This window comes from Bubalus kerabau, chromosome 22 (assembly GCF_029407905.1).
Source record: "Bubalus kerabau isolate K-KA32 ecotype Philippines breed swamp buffalo chromosome 22, PCC_UOA_SB_1v2, whole genome shotgun sequence".
Taxonomy (NCBI): domain Eukaryota; kingdom Metazoa; phylum Chordata; class Mammalia; order Artiodactyla; family Bovidae; genus Bubalus; species Bubalus kerabau.
In genome coordinates, this window is record NC_073645.1 from 9,854,857 (window position 1) to 9,877,484 (window position 22,628).

The 22,628-nt window shown below is 40.5% G+C and overlaps 1 protein-coding gene across 30 annotated transcripts in view; it reads right to left on the reverse strand.

The window, feature by feature from the left end:
* The window catches only part of PRKG1 (protein kinase cGMP-dependent 1), a 1,681,227-nt gene that overhangs the window by 264,400 nt on the left and 1,394,199 nt on the right, over nt 1-22,628 (reverse strand). The window lies entirely within an intron of this gene.

Genomic DNA, 22,628 nt, shown 5'->3' on the forward strand with positions numbered 1-22,628 from the left:
GCTGTGCACCCACTGCTTCTCGCCTAGTTATCACCTAATTCTTTTTCAGACCTTAGCTTTACCTGACCTGGCATATCCTTCTCCTCTACACCCACACCCCCCCCACCACACACACAAAATCAGGTCTCCTTCATTGCCCTTTTCTAAGTTGGTAGTTAGTTATCTACTTATATTATATTTTTGTGATGTTTTCCACCAGATTTTAAGTTCTACTGAAGGCAAGGACTGTGGTTGGTTTTGTTCATTCTAATATCTTCAGAGCCTAACATAGAGCTTGGAACAGAATAAGGACTCAAAAAGAATGAGATTGGGTCATTTGTAGAGATGTGGATGGACTCAGAGTCTGTCATACAGAGTGAAGTAAGTCGGGAAGATAAAGACAAATATTGTATACTAGCACAGATATGTGGAATCTAGAAAAGCAAGACAGATGAACCTATTTGCAGGGCAGGAATAGAGATGCGGATATAGAGAAGGGCCATTGTGGGCATGGGAGTATGGGGAGGGTGGGATGAACTGGGAAATTAGGTTTGACATAAATATACTACCACGTGTAAATAGATAGTGGGAACCTGGTATATAGCACAGGAAGCTCAGCTCGGTGTCTGTGGTATTCTAGATGGGTGGGATGGAGGGAAGGTGGAGGAAAGTCCAAGAGGGAGGGGATCTAAATATACATATAGCTGATTCACATTGTTGTATAGCAGAAACTAACACAACAATGTAAAGCAATTAAACTCCAGCAAAAAAAAAACAAAACAAAAAACCTAATTGGATGAATGAACCTTAATCTCCATCTTCCTAGCACGACACATGGTCAAATCCAACAAAAGGCCTCCACCTCCAACAGCTGTGCTGAGACCAGCTGTCTTTCACTATCTCCCCTGTAAACTCCCCAGTCCAAGCCAAAACTCACATCTTGTATTTTGTTAGTTCTCCCATCTGGCCTTCCTGCTTTGGCTCTTGCCCATCCATCCTATTCCACACCATTCCATCTAGTCTTCTCGTGACAACCAAAATGACCTTTCAAATAGCAAATCAACCGAAATCACTTTACTGTCAAAAACTTCCAATGGCTCCTTGGTACAATTAGCATCCTTAGCAAACTACTACACTCTGTAAAGTTCTCTGTATTGTGGCCCCTACTTCTCCATCCTCATCCCCTCCCACTCACCCTCATTCATTTTGTTTCAGAAATGCTGGCTCTCTCTCTGTGCTTTCTCTCTGTGCTTATCAGATTGGACCCATCCTCAGAAGTCTACATCAGTATACACCATCTAGAATATTCCCCCTCAGGGTATTGGTCATTATCTTATTCTCATCAGCGAGGTCTCAATAAGGCCTTTCCTTACCACTCTTATAATGTGCCCTCTACAGGAATGAGGACTCCTGTTCTATCCTATGTATGTCCTTCTTTTACATTTTTTATTTTAGAAAGTTCTCTAAAGTTGTGATATTGTGCTTTGCTGCTATGAAAAGGCCACTGGACACTTCAGTGATTACTTGATGTAAACCACAGCTACAAACCACAGCACAATGGAGCCTCTGCTGAGAAAGTCTTCTATCCCAACCTTCATGATTTGAAACTTTTCTTAATTGCTGGAACCCTCTCCCTCTGTCACCTGCTGCTCAGAGGATTAAGAAAACTTCACATTATATCCATTCTTTGACTTAGAACAATGCCTAACACACAACAGGTATTCAATGCATAATCTAGATAAAGGATAGATTTGGTCCAAACTCCTATATTTTGAAAGAGAAAGCTGGGTTTTAAGTCATAGATTACAGGATGGATAGAGAAGGGTAATTGACAATATGTCTAAATATAAGCTAGATATCCCCCACTTAGAATAAATATTTCCAAAACTTGTGAATTAGGAAAAGCTAATCTTCTTTTTGCCACTAGAAAAAAAAAGGAATATAGATTTTATTATTGATATGGATGTGTGGATTCTCAGAATTTAACATTAATATGTAAATATCCACTTAGACTTTTCAAAATTCTGTATGTTATGCTGACACTTGGCAGAAGGCTTAGTACAACACTGGATACAGCACTTTGAGGCCTTGGGAGTTATTTCTTGGTGAATGTATGATTCATTTTCACTTTTCAGATAAGACTTATAGCTATTGATATCAAACATGTACTTTTTGGGGGGTTTCCTTGGTGGCTCAGATGGTAAAGAATTTGATGCAATTCAGGAAACCTGGGTTTGATCTCTGGGTTGTGAAGGTCCCTTGGAGAAGGGAATGGCTACCCATTCCAGTATTCTTGCCTGGAGAATCCCATGGACAGAGGAGCATGGTAGGCTACAGTCCATGGGGTCTCAAAAAGTCAGACACGACTGAGTGACTGACACTTTTACTTTTCATACCTGTGATTTAACTAGTGTTTTATTTTCAGCTCTCATCTCTAACATAATCTTTAATTGAAGTTCATTTAATATAAACTAATATAAATAAAGGACAAAAATAGTATGGAACTATCAGGAACAGAAATTATTAAGAAGTGGCAAGAATACACAGAAGAACTGTACAAAAAAGATCTTCATGACCCAGATAATCATGATGGTGTGATCACTCACACTCACCTAGAGCCAGAGGTCCTGGAATGTGAAGTCAAGTGGGCCTTAGGAAGCATCACTATGAACAAAGCTAGTGGAGGTGATGGAATTCCAGTGGAGCTATTTCAAATCTAAAAAGATGATCCTGTTACAGTGATGTACTCATTATGCTGGCAAACTTGGAAAACTCAGCAGTGGCCACAGGACTGGAAAAGGTCAGTTTTCATTCCAATCCCAAAGAAAGGCAATGCCAAAGAATGCGCAAACTACCACACAATTGCACTCATCTCACATGCTAGTAAAGTAATGCTCAAAATTCTCCAAGCCAGGCTTCAGCAATACATGAACCGTGAACTTTCAGATGTTCAAGCTGGTTTTGGAAAAGGCAGTGGAACCAAAGATCAAATTGCCAACATCCATTGGATCATGGAAAAAGCAAGAGAGTTTCAGAAAAACATCTATTTCTGCTTTATTGACTATGCCAAAGGCCTGGACTGTGTGGATCACAATAAACTGTGGAAAATTCTGAAGGAGATGGGAATACCAGAACACCTAACCTGCCTCTTGAGAAACCTATATGCAGGTCAGGAAGCAACAGTTAGAACTGGACATGGAACAGCAGACTGGTTCCTAATAGGAAAAGGAGAACATCAAGGCTGTATATTGTCCACCCTGCTTATTTAACTTATATGCAGAGTACATCATGAGAAACGCTGGCCTAGAGGAAGCACAAGCTGGAGTCAAGACTGCTGGGAGAAATATCAATAACATCAGATATGCAGATGGCACCTCCCTATGGCAGAAAGTGAAGAACTAAAGAGCCTCTGGATGAAAGTGAAAAAGCAGAGTGAAAATGTTGCCTTAAAGTTCAACATTCAGAAAACTAAGATCATGGCATCCGGTCCCACCACTTCATGGCAAATAGATTTGGAAACAGTGGAAACTGGCTGACTTTGTTTTTTCTGGGCTCCAAATTCACTGCAGATGGTGACTGCAGCTGTGAAATTACAAGACACTTACTCCTTGGAAGGAAAGTTATGACCAACCTAGATAGCATATTGAAAAGCAGAGACATTACTTTGCCAACAAAGGTCTGTCTAGTCAAGGCTATGATTTTTCCAGTAGTCATGTATGTATGTGAGAGTTGAACTATAAAGAAAGCTGAGCACTGAAGAATTGATGCTTTTGAACTGTGGTGTTGGAGAAGACTCTTAAGAGTCCCTTGGATTGCAAGGAGATCCAACCAGTCTATTCTAAAGGAGATCAGTCCTGGGTATTCATTGGAAGGACTGATTTTGAAGCTGAAACTCCAATACTTTGGCCACCTGATGTCAATAGCTGACTCACTGGAAAAGACCCTGATGCTGGGAAGGATTGGGGGCAGGAGGAGAAGGGGACGACAGAGGATGAGATGATTGGATGGCATCACCGACTCAGTGGACATGGATTTGGGTGGACTCCAGGAGTTGGTGATGGACAGGGAGGCCTTGTGTGCTGTGGTTCATAGGGTCGCAAAGAGTTGGACATGACTGCGACTGAATTGAACTGAATATAGAGTTATCATTTTAAAGCAAATTCTCACTTAAATTACTTCAGTCAGAAATTATATCATTATTTCCCTTCATGTGTGAAAGTGTGAAATTGTTAATTTCTCAGTCATGTCTGACTCTTTATGACCCCATGGACTGCAGCACACCAGGCTTCCCTGTCCATCAGCAACTCCTGGAGTTTACCCAAACCCATGTCCATTGAGTCAGTAATGCCATACATCCATTTTATGCTCTGTGGTCCCCTTCTCCTCCCGCCTTCAATCTTTCCCAGCATCAGAGTCTTTTCTAATGAGTCAGTTCTTTGCATCAGGTGGCCAAAGTATTGGAGCTTCAGCTTGAGCATCATTCCTTCCAATGAACACCCAGGACTGACCTCCTTTAGAATGGACTGGATGGATCTCTTTGCAGTCCAAGGGACTCTCAAAAGTCTTCTCCAACACCACAGTTCAAAAGCATCAATTCTTTGGTGCTCAGCTTTCTTCACAGTCCAACTGTCATATCCATACATGACCACTGGAAAAACCATAGCATTGACTAGACAGACCTTTGTTGGCAAAGTAATGTCTCTGCTTTTCAATATGCTATCTAGGCTGGTCATAACTTTCCTTCTAAGGAGTAAGCGTCTTTTAATTTCATGGCTGCAGTCACCATCTGCAGTGATTTTGGAGCCCCCAGAAATAAAGTCTGACACTGTTTCCACTGTCTCCCCATCTATTTGCCATGAAGTGATGGGACCAGATGTCATGATCTTAGTTTTCTGAATGCTTAGCTCTAAGCCAACTTTTTCACTCTCTTCTTTCACTTTCATCGAGAGGCTTTTTAGTTCCTCTTCATTTTCTGCCATAAGGGTGGTGTCATTTGCATATCTAGATTATTGACATTTTTCCCGGCAATCTTGTTTCCAGCTTGTGCTTCTTCCAGTTCAATGTTTCTCATGATGTACTCTGCATATAAGTTAAAAAGCATGGTGCATACAGCCTTGATGTACTCCTTTTCCTATTTGGAACCAGTATGTTGTCCCATGTCCAGTTTTAACTGTTGCTTCCTGACTTGCATATAGGTTTCTCAAGAGGCAGGTCAAGTGGTCTGGTATTCCCATCTGTTTCAGAATTTTCCACAGTTTATTGTGATCCACAAAGCTATGGCTAAAAAAGAGAACAATGTTCTGAAAAATACTGATAACTGTCTTTCTGGATCCTAAAGTAGTAACATTCTCAGGGGAAATTCTTACCTCTTCCAAATACCCCAGACACAAATATAAGACCTCTTAATGGAGAACAGGATCACCAAACAATTTGATCAGTCAAAAACAATGCTAATTAGGTAGGCAACAAATAAGGTATTTCTTAGCCCAGGACTCTTCCTCTACTTAGTAAAATTCTGCCCATTAGTTATGTCTGAACTGAGATTATGTAAGGCTGTTAAGAAAGATAACAGCTGATCATTATGACAACATGACACCTTCTACCTAGTTATTCTTGAATGCTGGTGGTTTGGAATCTGAGGTCTTATGTAAATCTATTGTGGAATCAGTGATCACACTTGTAAACCACAGGTTTTTGCCTTCTTTTTCTCAGCCTGTGATCATCAATGATTTCATCAAAGAACTAATCCTCTACGAACAACCGACAACAATATTTCCAGTGCATATCAGTCAGTTCAGTTCAGTCGCTCAGTCATGCCTGACTCTTTGTGACCCCATGGACTGCAGCACACCAGGCCTCCCTGTCCATCACCAACTCCCAGAGTTTACCCAGACTCATGCCCATTGAGTCAGTAATGTCATCCATCCATCTTATCCTCTGTCATCCCCTTCTCCTCCTGCCTTCAATATTTCCCAGCATCAGGGTCTTTTCTAATGAGTCAGTTTTTTGCATCAGGTGGCCAAAGTATTGGAGTTTCAGCTTCAACATCAGTCCTTCCAATGAACGTTCAGGACTGATCTCCTTTAGGATGGACTGGTTGGCTCTCCTTGCAGTCCAAGGGACTCTCAAGAATCTTCTCCAACACCACAGTTCAAAAGCATCAATTCTTCGGCACTCAGCTTTCTTTATAGTTCAACTCTCACATCCATGGCACAGAGGTTAGAAGTGTCTGCCTGCAATGTGGGAGACCTGGGTTTGATCCCTGGGTCAGGAAGGTCCCCTGGAGAAGGAAATGGCAATCCACTCCAGTATTCTTGCCTAGAGAATCCCATGGATGGAGGAGCTTCGTGGGCTGCATTCCATGGGGTCACAAAGAGTTGGACACGACTGAGTGACTTCACTCACATCCATACACGACTACTGGAAAAACCATAGCCTTGACTAGACAGACCTTTGTTGACAAAGTAATGTCTCTGCTTTTTAATATGCTGTCTAGGTTAGTCATGACTTTCCTTCCAAGAAGTAAATGTCGTTCAATTTCATGGGTGCAGGGCATATACATTGTCATAAATGGGCCATTTCCCTTTTATGGAACAATAACTGTCAAGAGGACTTGTTCTGTTATGAAATGCTTTCTTAGATAATATCTAACCTCATTAAGGCAAATTTTTTTTGTATCCTCCTTCTTATCCTTTAGAGATAAATTCCTTATACCACCACTCACAAATTAACCAGAACACCAAAAGAACAAATCAAAGCATGGAACACTTTTTATAACCATTTCCGTTCCTCAAACCACCACTACCCTGTTACCATCCAACTGGACATCTGGGGTACACATTTCTCTACCATACATTTTTTTTTCCTATTTCAATACGACACTTCACTTTACATTCAGGATAGTTTCTTACTTTACTTCTAAAACTTCCCCCCATTTCTTGGGCTGAACAACAACTTTACTCCAAAGCTTCTCAAACTAACCTGTAAAACCTCCCTTATCAACCCTTAAGTTTGCATTCATATGGAATCTAGAAAAATGGTATTGATGAACCTATTTGCAGAGAAGGAATGGAGATGTAGATATAGAGAACAGAGTTGTAGACACAGTGGGAGAAGGAAAGAGTGGGACAAATGGAGAAAGCAGCATCAACATATGTACAGTAGCATGTGTAAAACAGGTAGCTGGTTAGAAGTTGCTATATAACACAGGAAGCCCAGCCTGGCACTGTGTGATCACCTAGAGGGGTGGGGTTGGGGGCGGGTAGGAAGGCTCAAGAGGGAGATGATATGTGTATAATTATGGCTTATTTGCATTATTGTACAGCAGAAACCAACAGAACATTGAAAAGCAATTTTCGGGAGGGGGAGGATGATTTGGGAGAATGGCATTAAAACATGTACAATATCATATAAGAAACGAATCGCCAGTCCAGGTTCGATGCAGGATACAGGAAGCTTGGGGCTGGTGCACTGAGATGACCCAGAGGGATGGTACGGGGAGGGAGGAGAGAGGGGGTTTCAGAATGGGGAACACGTGTACGCCAGTGGCGGATGCATGTTGATGTATGGAAAAACCAATACAATATTGTAAAGTAAAAAAAAATAATAATAATTAAAAAAAAAAATCCTGAACTTTGGGTCCAGATGAGAGATACCCTAACAAGGATTAACTTCATCCAGCATCATTAATTTGTGTCTTCTATAAATAAGACACTACACTTAACACTGAGGCCTCAAAGATACACAAGACACAGTTTCTAACCTGACAGGTAGCACAGCATTGTGGTTAAACAGATAGGTACTAGAGCCACACTGCCTGGTTACAATCCCAGCGCTGGAACCCTGAACAAGTCACTTACCCTTCCTGTGCAGCTTCCTTTTCTGCAAAGTAAAAATCACACCTCCATAAGCAGACTGTTGATAGTTACAAACTGCAGGGCCTGCCACACTGTAAATACCATATACCTGCAAATATTATTTTCAGGGGAACTTGGTGTAAAAAGACAGAATTGTATACAGGAAATTTATCATACATAATACACAGCTTTCCCCAGACCAGTAGTGATTCCCTGCTGGATGGCAAAGAAGGGCTTTCCAAGCAGAGGGAACAGTATTTTAAAAGTCACAGAGAAGTGAGTACAGGCAGTTAACACAGAGAACAGTAAAGTCAGAGTGACTGAACCTTAAACTCAGCTGGGTTGAAGTGCATTTATCCTTATCAGGTCATTTTCTAACTCTAATACTATTAATCCAGTGACCCTCAAACTCCCTGCACAACCTGAATTTTCCTGTCTTTTTTTTTTTTTTTAATCATTGTCTTCTATCTCAAAAAATCAAAACAGTAAACCTCATTCCCGACCTGATTTTGCATTCTAATTCACAGCTTTTATTGTTTAGTTGCTAAGTTGTGTCTGACTCTTCTGCAACCCATGGCCACCAGGCTTTTCTGTCCATGGGGTTTTCCAGGCGGGAAATATTGGAATGGGTTGTCATTTCCTTCTCCACATTCAGAGATATCCCTAATTAAATCTCTAGAAGGAATACAGGAATAGATCCTAAAGTGTCAAAACTGGAGGTGTAGCAAACACAAGCACACACTTTGCCTTCCTGCACATTTCACCAGGACAACCAACATGCTGGTCCAGCAAGGTGCCTGTGGGAAGGAAGGACGATGCCAGATTCCCATCCTCAGAGTCATCATCCCAGTCCCAAGGGACATCATTCCACTGAGGGTCAGAACGCCAGGCTCACAGAGCCCCCAGAGTCCCCAGACACCTTAGTAAAATCCAAATACAGACAGAAAATATATGTTTTTAAATCAAACCCAGAAATCTAAGACTTCTGGATAGAGAACCTGCCTATCATTGGTCCTCAAGGCACTAAGCCTGAGGACCAAAGCTATTTAAGAAAGAAAGAGTTGAAGTCTCAAGTAGAAGTCTGTGCCACCTCCACCACTGAGGAGCTGTGTCTATGCAGCAGCTGTTCCTTGGCACATTCTGTGATGTCAAAACAGCCCTGAGGAAACAGGCCTCACTTGTCTGTCAAACTGTTTATTAAATGCTTTCACCTTGAACTTGGCCTTTTGCAGCTCCATGATTCCTTCTAACTACTAGGCACTTAAGCTCTGTCCTTGATGGCGCTATCAGGATCCTGTCTCTACGGAGGTACCCATTTGTACTTGAAACCCAGGGATTGCTTTATAAGTCAGCCTGACCCCCCTGGATAGGATAGATACCCTGACTTACAAATCAGCCTTGCTTTACCTAAGTTGTGGGGCTAATTCTCACTAGCTTCCATGCTAATGAAAAAAAAAAAAAAAAGATCAGTGTAAAATTCCTAGAGGCAAGAAGTCCTAGGACTGTGTGACTTACCTTAAAAAATTCATTTATGACTTGTAGTGGGATGTATCAAGCCAATAGGCTGGATGGGAGTTGAAATTAACATTCTCTGCATGGGCCTAGATGTAGCTTCTTAAAGGAACTAATGGGATTGTCACCATGATAAACAGGAGTTACTGGCAGCTTTGCATCCTCAAGGGTTCCAAAAGACCAAGGACAGCCATAATTCCATCTGCTGTGTCCCTTGCTCAATGCAACCCATTAAAAATATCATGAAATCTCTTTAGTGGATTATAAGCAGCTTTGTTTTAGTGGAATAGACAATATCAAATGTATCACACATAGTAAAGAAAAACATAATTTACAAAAGTTTTGTCTGTGTATGTGTGTGAATACATATGTGCATACTAGGCCCCAGTAAAATGTGTATTCCTTACTACACAAACACTATTTTGATAATGTAAGTATTTTTCTTTCTTTACAAAAGTCATGATAGATATCTTCAGAGTAGGTAGATCATTATTTCTATATGAGCTAACTTTTACGAGCTTTACTATCCTTAATAAAAACACTAGTATTGTGTGTTTTTTCTTTCATGTTTGAATTATTTCACTTTTGTAAAGGTGTATAGAAAGTACTGACTCTTCTTTAAAAGGACGTATAATCCACATTTCGCAAACGGCACTTTGAGTTCATCTCTTAGTTTTCTCTTTTGGCTCTCCGGTCTTAGTCCTTCAATCCTCCACCCCACCATTCCTATAGTCTGACAAAATGCAATCATTTTCATTTACCTTTTTGTGCATCTAAGAAACCAATTTTCCAAACTCATGTTTTGCAGTCCCTATAGTACAATAAAACTGTTATAAGCTTTTGTTCAACTAATACTGAATTCTGGTTTCCTTCTCTGAATCTCAAACATTTCTGAGGTCTTTGTGCCTTTGGTGGCCAGATCACATCATTATCCTTTAAGCCTCTCAAATACCTTCAGAGTTTATAATTTAAAGACAGCTGTTGACCCAGCAGTCACTGTCTAGACTAACTGAATCCTCACCCTAAATATCAGACAAAGGAGGGGAAAACCTAGGCTCAGATTCCATAAATGCTTGGGTTTGGTTTGATGTTTCACTGAGATCTTCAATGACATCATTCTAAATGGATTTTAAACCTCTGCTTTCACTTTCAGAGGTTTCTGATGCAAACATATTCATACAACTCAGTGAGTAAGAGCTATCCTAAGGCAGACATACAAAATGCCAAAAAATCTCTACAAAGAATAGTTCATTCAGATCCATTCATTCACAGCAGAATAAAACTGTTTACAGAGTAGACAGGCAGGCATTCCCATCGCACATAATTAAACTATAACTCAACTTTAACAATTTGATCTATAAAGGCAATTAGCTTCAGCAGAACTTGGAAATTGTTTGCCCTAACAGATTATAAGATGTGTCATGGAGAAGCATACAATTGAGTCTCTCAGAGTCACTATCTAAAGTATAAATAATGTTTTGAAGTTTCAACTAAAAGAAATGCTGTACTCAAAAAAGAAAAATAAAGATTAATCAGTTTCTCATGAACCCTATAACAAAAAGAGTGGAGTGAATCAAAAGTATGTGCAATTCACTCAATATTTTACTTCTTTAGAATTTTAAACATTCCATACTTTTCTTCGAGAAGATGCTATTTAGTTTAAAGGGCATTTTGAGTCATTGAGGATGAGATAAAAGAGAAAGCAGAGAGGATTTAGGTTACACAAGGGAGGAAAGTGCTCCTTATGCATCAGAGGATTCTGTTCTCAATGCAAGGATATTTTGTTTCTGTCTAGACTGGTTTGAGAACGGGGTTGTTCACAGACAAGGTGGTAGAATTCATTCTACAATCCTGTCCCCTTTAGTACCCCATGTAACCATTTGGTGACAGTGCACTGGAGTGCTTCTCAATAACTGTGAGACAGAAGAAGAAAAGCTTCTTCCAGAATGTGAAATTAATGTGTTTACTACTAATCTCTAAAGTAATACACAAAATATTTTATAACTAATACCTAAAGTAATACATAAAATAATGAAAACTACTACCTGAAAAGCACTAACCAATCGGAAAGGGCACAGGCTGCGGCAGGATCCTGGAGAGGCTCCTGGGTTGTGGGGAGGTTTAGGGGCCCAGAAATGATCTGGGGAAAGCATTTTACTAATCAATTCAGTAGGTAGGGCTTCCCAGGTGGCACTAGTGGTAAAGAACCCACCCCCCAATGCAAGGAGACCTAAGAGAGGTGGGTTTGATCCCTGGGTCAGGAAGAAGGCCTGGAGGAGGAAAAGGCAACCCACTCCAGTATTCTTAGCTGGGAAATCCACTGGACAGAAGGGCCTGGTGGGTTGCCTTCTATGGGGACGCAAAGCAGTTGGACATGACTTAGCAACTAAACAACAACAACAAACTGTTTCTTTTGGCCTTTATTTCCTTAGACAGACTTATATGTCAAGTAGAATGTATATTAAGTTGGTATGTTTTTCTCTTGTTTATTTGTCTTTGTCAGTTTAATTTTCATGCCCAGCAAGTGACCTTAAGAGGATTTAGGAAAACTTTTCCTTCTCTACATAGCTGAAAGAGTGAAATGAACACAGTTAAGTATTCTTGCCTGGAGAATCCTCATGGACAGAGGAGCCTGGTTGGCTACAGTCCATGGGGTCACAAAGAGTCAGATCTGATGGAGCGACTAGGCACAAAGGAAAAAAAAAAAAAAAACATATTAGGAGGGGTATGCTTAGTGATAGAACGTAGAGAAGGCGCGTGACACGTGCAGGCTAGGTGGAGATCACAGATCTGAGGGTGATGGATTTTGTGGTCTTCAGAGAGAGAGGTGCTGCTCTCAGCAGGTATATTTTAACCTGCCTCGGCCCCCAGAATCAAATACACTTTTAGACGAGCCACTTCCCTTGGCTTTAAATGAACATGCAACCTTCTCATTAGATTGTCTGCTTCCCAGGCGCCTTGACAATCAGGAGGGAGAGAGTCTGATGCAAAAGGTGTACATTACAGTTACATCAGGATGAGACCCCCACACACCAGAAAGTACTAGGCTTGCATTTGGGTCTATATATTAAATTTCAGGTAAAAGTTGGAGTACTAGAAGTATGCTGGATACAGATATAAGATCTGGTTTCTTTTCCTGCCAGGATGAAGCGCAGATTCTATGTATGGTAAAATTCAACAGAGCCCACCATCCTCTGATCTCCGTAATGACTTGCCTTCTTACTCCTACCTTCAGGTTCCTGTACCCACAGGAGGCATCATGGTATTTCTGCAGACATTCACTATTATAAAGAAGAACCAGGACTTTTGTCATCTTAACATTCAGAGGGCTTTTACCGACTTCATGGAAGCATGTCTAATGCAGCCAGTGTCGTGAGCACAGATTTACAGAATTCGGTTGCTGTGGAAACCCTGATGGTTAGTTTATTTGCATTTACATGGGACCACAGTGGTTGAGGCTGCCTTCCAGCCTGTTTATTTTCCTATTTTCCTCCGCAATGGAGAGAAAGGAATTGTTTTTAAAAGAAATGATTGGTTGCAATTCTGCTAATTCTCCAGACCACAATATGATTCAAAATTTTATAATAACTATAAAAATTCACTTCTACACTCCAGTATTAACTCACATCATCAAAAATAATAGCTACTATTAATTTAGGACTTGCTACATGCCAGACAATATGTGAAGGACATCTCAATCGGGACAATGATGCAGTAAGGTCTTATAATTTTCACTTTCCTACAACGAAATGGAAACTTGGACAGGCTGAATGCTTTTTCCAAAATCACCCAGTAAGTAAACTTTAAAGGCAGAATGTGAATCCAAGTTTGCTTTAGAAAGCCCAAACTTACAGTCTGACTTCCTGCTAATTTTACAGACAATTTTCCTTAATTCAAAAAAGAAAGGAAACACACACACACACTGGTAGTAGGAATCCTAGGAAGACTGCTGCTGCTGCTGCTGCTAAGTCGCTTCAGTCGTGTCCGACTCTGTTCGACCCCATAGACGGCAGCCCACCAGGCTCCCCCCTCCCTGGGATTCTCCAGGCAAGAACACTGGAGTGGGTTGCCATTTCCTTCCCCAATGCATGAAAGTGAAAAGTGAAAGTGAAGTCGCTCAGTCGTGTCTGACCCTCAGCGACCCCATGGACTGCAGCCTCAAACACAAATGGAGAACTTGAAGTCTTGAACTTCATGGCAGTGTACGCAAGTCTCTCATAAGAAACTGACTCCTAAAACACTGCTATAATCCTACCAAACTCAGGCTTAAAAACTTGACTGCTTTAAGCTTCTCAATGGCATAACATTTAAGCTCCTTGTTGTGGCATTTAAGCCCCTCTGCAATCTGGCGCTGGTTGAAATACCTCCTCTGTCCCTCTCCACTCCAGTCATCCCAGACCCTTAGCTGTCTTCCAGATCTCTTTTCACTTGTATGCTTAGCATCTGCTATTGCCCCTCAGCCTGGAATGCTCTTTCATTACCGTCTCTACTTATAAAGCCTTCATTTCTGATAAGCTTCTCCCTTGAGTCTCAAAATAGAAAGGCCTTCTTTATTTGCATCTTAAAAGTGCACCCTCTAACTTTTTACCTTTTATTTTTGTTCAGTATTTATGTGTCTATCTTATCCCCAAAGGGCTTCCCTGGTGGGTTAGCAGTAAAGAATCTGCCTGCAATTCAGAAGCCGGAGGAGACGTGGGTTCACTCCCTGGATCAGGAAGATCCCCTAGAGAAGGGCATGGCAACCCATTTTTGCCTGGCAGGCTACAGTCCATGGGGTCGCAAAGAGTTGGACACAACTGAAGCGTCTTCGCACACATGCTTCTCCCCAAATGAGAATGTGCTGTGCTTAGTTGCTCAGCCGTGTCCGACTCTTCAAACAGAATCCACAAATTTTTTATCTTCCTTCTTCAACTATAGCCACCACAAAGCCTTTTGCTAAGAAAGGGGTCAAAAAATAGTTAAACTGAATTAACTTAAATTTACACTGAAGTACTGCTTGTTTTGCACTATTTTTAAAACACAGATACCTTTGACAGAGAGTACTCTGTCATTCAGCTTTGCAAAACCATTCACAAATTAATTTTACTAACACATACTTTACAATGTACAAAGAACTTTCATATATATTAACTTGGATCATTACAAGGAGTCCTTTGGATAGTTAGTAAAAACTTCATTATTATCTCCATTTTTCAGATGAGGGCAAAACTAGAAATATTTAGTCAATTTGCAAAGTAATTCTGTAGCAGCTACAATGCTTAGCACCTGCCTGAGCTATTTTATTCCCTGAATGCTTGAGATGAAACACAGAGTTGTTTCTTACAGGTGTTTAGGAGTTTATGAGCAACCAAAAATGGGAACGAGTTTATTTCCAAACCTGTGTATTTGGAGAAGAAATTCATAGGCAATAGCTTTGTATCTGTATCATTGGATGCATTTGGCCCCATAAACAGAATTGCCATGTAATCCTTTATTTTAAATTGGTTAAAATGCATTTATACTGTAATATTCATTTTACTTTTTAAACAACATCTCTGGGATCTAGTTAACCTTTTCTGACTGACCTGGGTCCATCATTATTTACATCAGTTACTGTCCTAAGCCACAGCATAGCCCTGTGGGATAGCTAAGGCATGCAGGGCAGGTGATTTTACACAGCCACCCCACCTGCTCCCACCCAGTGACTGACCTTTAGTAGATCTCTTGGAGAAGGCAATGGCACCCCACTCTAGTACTCTTGCCTGGAAAATCCCACGGACGGGGGAGCCTGATAGGCTGCAGTCCATGGGGTCGTGAAGAGTCGGACGAGCGACTTCACTTTCACTTTTTACTTTCATGCATTGGAGAAGGAAATGGCAACCCACTCCAGTGTTCTTCCCTGGAGAATCCCAGGGACAGGGGAGCCTGGTGGGCTGCCGTCTATGGGGTCGCACAGAGTCGGACACGACCGAAGCGACTTAGCAGCAGCAGCAGCAGTAGATCTCTTGTTTCTTTTTTCTTTTTTCTTTTTTTTTTGCTGCCAAACCATTAGATCTGACTTCTCTGTACCTTAAATATCATATCACTGCTACTGCTGCTGCTAAGTCGCTTCAGTCCTGTCCAACTCTGTGTGACCCCATAGACGGAAGCCCACCAGGCTCCCCCCTCCCTGGGATTCTCCAGGCAAGAACACTGGAGTGGGTTGCCATTTCCTTCTCCAATGCATGAAAGGGAAAAGTGAAAGGGAAGTCACTCAGTCATGTCTGACTCTTAGTGACCCCATGGACTGCAGCCCACCAGGCTCCCCCGCCCATGGGATCATATCACTAGCAGCATCTTAATCTGCCAAGCTCCAAATATTACCATTTCAGTAAACAAATGAGTGGATTAGACACTACACTAGGAGATGGGCATACACTGGGAGATGAATAAGACATGCCTTGTAAGAGTCTGCAGTGCAGAAGGGGGCAGAAGTGAAATCATGAGACTGTATAATTTCAAAATAATATAGAAGTGCTTTGTCAGATGTATTTACAGCATGAAAGGCTTGGTGGCATGGGGTGCAGAGAATGACTCCCAGAAAAGTTAGTGGCTGATCTGAACCTTGATGTATGAATAAGAACTTGCCAGATGACAGGGGAGCTGTTGGGATAGAAGAAAAGAAGGGCAAATGCTTAGGAGTATAAAACAGCAGGGTTTGCACAGAGAATAACTAACTTCTCAGTAGTACTAGAGCCAAGTTTACACAGCAAGAGGCAGAACCTGAGACTTGAGGGGTACAAAGGTGGCCCTCGGGAATATGACATCTTTAACTTTATTTCAGGGATGATAGAAACTACCGGTGGAATTTAAACAAAGGAACAGTATGGGGTCAGGACAAAAATTCAGAGAGAAAAACTTGGAGCCAGATACGCATAGCTTCTCAAGCATTTTTCTGAACAAACATGAATTCCTCGAAAACGAATGTGATTCAATAGATGATGAGTGAATATAGCAGGAATAGCATTAATCTGGAATAATTTCTTGCAGGAAAGATGCCTGAGGATACATGCTGCCCATGTGTCTAGCAGAAAGTTAGATATCCTGTTTCTAATCACCTGTAGGATGGAAAACCATAACTGAGTAAGCCATACAGCTTCTAACTTGAGCTGTTCATTAACATCACTATGGAGGTTTTAAGAGTCCTGATACCTAGAATTCTACCAAAAATATTAAATTAGATCCCCTAGAGCTAAGATGAGTCCTCACTAAAGTTCTCCAAAGTTCAGCCGCAGCTAAGCACCCTAACACTAGAGTACCAGGTTCAGACTTAAGACTAATAAAGAACCTTCTTTCCAGTAAAGCACATGACTGTGATATTCCTGGATTTTACTCTATTTTGACACAGGAAATAGGCATGTTTTTGAAGGCATGGCTCAACTGTTGCTTTCTCTAAGAAGCCTTCTCTAGGGGGCTTTAGAAGCTATTCCATTTCTAATAGTACTTTTCTTTCATGTTTATTGTGATGTTGGTGGAAAGGAGGGCTATCAGTCTAAACAAAAGATCAGATAAGATGAAGTCAGACTATACTGGGAAGAAAATCTGGTATTTGCAAACATTTAAATGCAAGGTAAAAAATAAATAAATAAAAAGAGGTCTAGTATGTTGACGACCAACCATGGAAGAGCTCTTCTACTCTAAGATACTGATGCATCAAGCTTTCTGATTTCTCTGAAGAACAGGACATAATATGCAGGTATCAATTTCTACAGCACATGTTAGCAGTCCAGTGGAAAACAAGAAACATCACCTTGGATCACAGACCACACTGTTTAAACAAGCTTCATAAGTGTTCTATTCTTAACAGCGGTCATAATTTGTAGGATTCATGAAGGTTTCAAGTCATGGCCTTGCAAATAGCAAGGGTCCTGTATACAATTCTATTTATTTTTTAATCTGGAAGTTTTAATCTGTATGTTGTTGTTTAGTCACTAAATTGTGTTTGACACTTTTGTGACCCCATGGACTGTAGCCCGCCAGAATCCTCTGCCCATGGGATTTTCCAGGCAAGAATACTGGAGTGGGTTGCCTTTTCCTTCTCTGAGGGATCTTTTCAACCTAGGGATTGAACCTGAGATGCCTGCATTGGCAAGAAGACTCTTTACCAATGAGTCACCAGGGAAGTTCTTTAATCTGTATAGCGAGTTTTAAAACAAGACAGATTAAATCTAGAAATTGTTTCAAATGTTTATGTCATATTTTAACACTATCACTCATTTCTAGGAAACCCCTACCAAGCATAAGGAGGTTATGCTGCTGCTGCTAAGTCACTTCAGTCGTGTCCAACTCTGTGCAACCCCATAGACGGCATCCCACCAGGCTCCCCCGTCCCTGGGATTTTCCAGGCAAGAGTACTGGAGTAGGTTGCCATTGCCCTCTCTAATGTATGAAAGTGAAAAGTGAAAGTGAAGTCTCTCAGTCGTGTCCGACTCTTAGCGACCCCAGGGACTCCAGCCTACCAGGCTCCTCCGTCCATGGGATTTTCCAGGCAGGAGTACTGGAGTGGGGTGCCATTGCTGCACTAATATTCTGGAATCATGGATAGTGATGTGGGTTTATGTAGTGTTAAATTCTGTAACTAGTCATTAATGTTTAAAATATCAAAACCAATTCTGAGCGGGCACTCAAACTTTGCAGAAGAAAACATACCTTAGGGCAAAAATAAATTAAACTTTGGAAAAATACATCTGTGATCTATTTAACATAGGTACAGGATTACAAGGAGCCCATAGTAAATCGTAGGCACAAGTTCTATGTATACCTTCTATGTAAAATGTATAACATTTCCCTTCCCTTCCCTTCTAGACATTATGCTTAAAGGGCTGCCCTGAAGTGGAGATGATAATAAATGTTTTTTTAAAAATGGTCTATCTTCAGAGGAGGAAGGCCAAGGAAAAGAGACTTATGGAAAGGTAATCAGTTGGTTTAACTTTGAGTATAGTACATGAGAGACACAGAGCTTGTTGCAGATTAAAGACTCTCAGGGTTGTAGGGTTCTGTTCTCAAAACATGTATGCTGAACATAACAAGATGTGAAAATATGCACCACACACATCTGAAAAGTAGGAAAGTAAAAATCTTACAGAACTGTTAATTATAAGAACATGGGTGACCTGAGTATTCTGTGGACAATCTCCAGCTGTCATGCTAGGAATAATAACCCTCAACAAGAAAAGTAAAAACATGGTTAACTTTTGGTAATGAAATGTGAAGATATAAGAGTTTTGGCTTAAAAATGTCCTATTTGGCAAAACCAATGCTTTGGAGTTGTTTAATGTCAACCTAGTTTAAAAAGTCAGCTTAAGGGCCATGTGTTGCAAAGCAGAAAGTTACCATCATAGACTTACAGGATACAGATTGAATTATTGCCTTCTCCTCATCCCATTCCCTCAATTGTTTATATCTATGTACCCAGACCTATACGTCAAGGCTTTATATTGTCACCCTGCTTATTTAACTTATATGCAGAGTACATCATGAGAAATGCTGGGCTGGAAGAAGCACAAGCTGGAATCAAGATTGCCAGGAGAAATATCAATAACCTCAGATATGCAGATGACACCAGCCTTATGGCAGAAAGTGAAGAGGAACCAAAAAGCCTCTTGATGAAAGTGAAAGAGGAGAGTAAAATACTTGGCTTAAAGCTCAGCATTCAGAAAACTAAGATCATGGCATCTGGTCCCATCACTTCATGGGAAATAGATGGGGAAACAGCGGAAACAGTGTCAGACTTTATTTTGGGGGGCTCCAAAATCACTGTAGATGGTGACTGCAGCCATGAAATTCAAAGACGCTTACTCCTTGGAAGGAAAGTTATGACCAACCTAGATAGCATATTGAAAAGCAGAGACGTTACTTTGCCAACAAAGGTCCATCTAGTCACCCTATGGTTTTTCCATTGGTCATGTATGGATGTGAGAGTTGGACTGTGAAGAAAGCTGAGGGCCGAAGAACTGATGCTTTTGAACTGTGGTGTTGGAGAAGACTCTTGAGAGTCCCTTGGACTGCAAGGAGATCCAACCAGTCCATTCTAAAGTAGATCAGTCCTGGGTGTTCATTGGAAGGACTGATGCTGAAGCTGAAACTCCAGTACTTTGGCCACATCATGGGAAGAGTTGACTCATTGGAAAAGACCCTGATGCTGGGAGGGATTGGGGGCAGGAGGAGAAGGGGATGACAGAGGATGAGATGGTTGGATGGCATCACCGACTCAATGGACATGAGTTTGAGTGAACTCCGGGAGTTGGTGATGGACAGGGAGGCCTGGCGTGCTGCGATTCATGGGGTTGCAAAGAGTCAGACACGACTGAGCAACTGAACTGAACTGAACTCAATGTTCTTTCTGTGTCTATGGGTTTTCTTATTCTGGATATGTCATATATATGAATCATATAACATGTGGCCTTTTTGCTGGCTTCTTTCACTTAGCATGTTTCATCAATATTGAAGCCTGAATCAATACTTCACTTCTTTTCATATCAAGTGGACAGATGAATGGGGAAAGGGTAATTTTGTTTGTTACCTTCATCTCTTTGGTAATGAGTTGTTAAAGAAATACTAATTTTGTTTTATTTAACTAATGTGTTCCAATGATTAAATCTTACCATCTACTATGTAGAGCTTTTTTCTCTGGGACACTGTCCCTTACACACCCTCCCTTCATATATTTTAATAAATCAAAACTACTTTTTCATAGTTTAAAAGGTACAAAAGTCTGATAAAGAAAAAACCCACTTCTTGTGACCTCAACTTCTTGCCTCCTTACAGTAATAATGAGCAACAGCTTTCTGCTGTTTATTCTATAATATATTTCTTTTTTTTGTTTGTTTATTCTATAATATATTTCTATACATTATTTATGGACTTCATTAGTTGCTCAGTCATGTCCGCATGTGTGCTAAGTCATTCCAGTGTCTGACTCTGTGTGAACCTATGGACTGTAGCCCACCAGGCTCTTCCATTTATGGGATTCTCCAGGGCAAGAATACTGAGTGGGTTGCCATGCTCTCTTTCAGAGGATCTTCCCAACCCAGGGATCGAACCTGTGTCTCTCACATCTCCTGAATTGGCAGGTGAGTTCTTTACTACTAGCATATTCATGATACTATCACCATAATAAAGATGATAAATATATTTATCATTTCTGAAATTTCTCTCAGGTTGTCTCTCTTCCATCCCTCCTTAGATAACCACTCCTTTGTTTTCTGTTCCTGTAAGTTACTTTGTATTTTCTAGTATGTTATGTGAATAGAATCATAGAGTATGTACTCATTTTTGCTTGTCTTATTCAGCATAACGTGCGTGAGATTCATCCAAGGTATAGTTTGTTCCCATTCATTACTGAATGATAGATATATTACAATGCGTCTATCCATTAACCTGTCAATGGTTATTTGGCTTGTTTCCATTTTGTCTATCACAAATAAAGCTGCAATGAAAATCACATTCAAGTCTGTGTGACATGTGCTTTGGTTTATATTAGGTGACCGACTCAGGTTAAAGTGCTGAGGCAGTGTGGTGGTAACATACTTAATATTTTAAGGAACCATCCATCCTTTGGGAAACGTCCCAAAGTAGCTGTGCCATTTTGCTTTCCCATCAGCAGTGCAGAAGAGTTCTATTACTCCATATCTTCACCAGTACTTACGTATAATTCATTTTTCTTAATAGCCATTCTAGAGGGTTTGCAGTAGTAACTTACATTGTATCAGTAGTTGAAACTTGCATTTCCTTAATGACAAATGGTGTTGAGCAAATTTTTGTCTTCTCATTTACTACCCATATATATCCTTTGGTAACATTTTTCAAATTTTGTGCCAATTTAAAAAGGGTGTTTTTTTGTTTTATTGTTAAATACTAGGAGTGGAGTTCTAGTTACATGTGGCTTGTCTCTCACATAATGTGCAAAGATTTGTCTCAGTCTATATATTCCTTTTTCACTTCTGTAGAAGTATCATTTTTGACATGCACACATAAATAGTTGACTTTTATTTTATAGATTGTGCTTTTTGTGTCCCAGTTAACAAATTTTACCAAACTCAGTGTCACCAAGATTTTTCTCTGTTTTCTTCTTTAAGTTTCATAGTGTTAAGTCTTACAATTAAGTGTGAAGTGAAGTGAAGTGAAGCTCAGTCGTGTCTGACTTTTTGCGACCCCATGGACTATAGCCTACCATGCTCCTCTGTCCGCGGGATTCTCCAGGCAAGAATACTGGAGTGGGTTGCCATTTCCTTCTCCAGGAGATCTTCTGAACCCAGGGATCAAACCCAGGTCTCCCGCATTGCAGGCAGACGCTTTACCATCTGAGCCACCAGGGAAGCTAATCTTGTATATAACGTACAACCCAGAGTTCACTTAGTGCATATGATTATCAAATTATTTTAGCACCATTTACTGAAAAGATAATCCTTTCCTCTCTGAACTGACCTAGTACCTTTGTCAGTTGCTCACCAATATATATGTGAGCCTATTTCTCTTCCTTGCCTTTCAAGTCTATTATATTGATCTTGTATGTGAAAATGAAAGTGTGAAAGTATCAGTCGCTTAGTCATGTCTGACTCTTTGTGACACCATGGACTGTAGCCCACCAGGCTCCTCTGTCCATGGAATTCTCTCCAGGCAAGAACACTGGAGTGGGTAGCCATTCCCTTCTCCAAGGGAATTCCCAACTCAGGGATCAAACCTGGCTCTCCTGCATTGCAGGCAGATTCTTTACCATCTTAGCCACCTGGGAAGCCTATCTTTAAATCCAATAAGCCTAACTTTAAATCCAGTAACACATTGCTTTCATTATGGTGAGTTGTGAAATAAAGTAGTCTAAGTTCTACAAAATTTTCCTTTGTTTATCATTGTTTTGGCTATTCTTAAGGTGTTCTAAATTTTCATGTAAATTTTAGAATTAGCTTCTCAATTTCTACAAAATATCTAGCTGAAGTTTTCACTGGTATATCACTGAAACTTTAGATCAGTTTGGAAAGAAGTGGCATCCTAGTGGTATCGGCTCATCTTACACATAAATATAGTATATCTCTCTGTTTCTCTTACTAACAGATTTTCTAGTGATATTTTATGGTTTTCAGTGTACACTTCTTATGCATCTTTTGTTAAATCGATCCTTAACTATTTCACATTTTTGACACTACTGTAAATGATACTGTTTTTTTATTTTATTTTTTAACTTTACAACATTGTGTTGGTTTTGCCATATATCAAAATGAATCTGCCACAGGTATACATGTGTTCCCCATCCTGAACCCTCCTCCC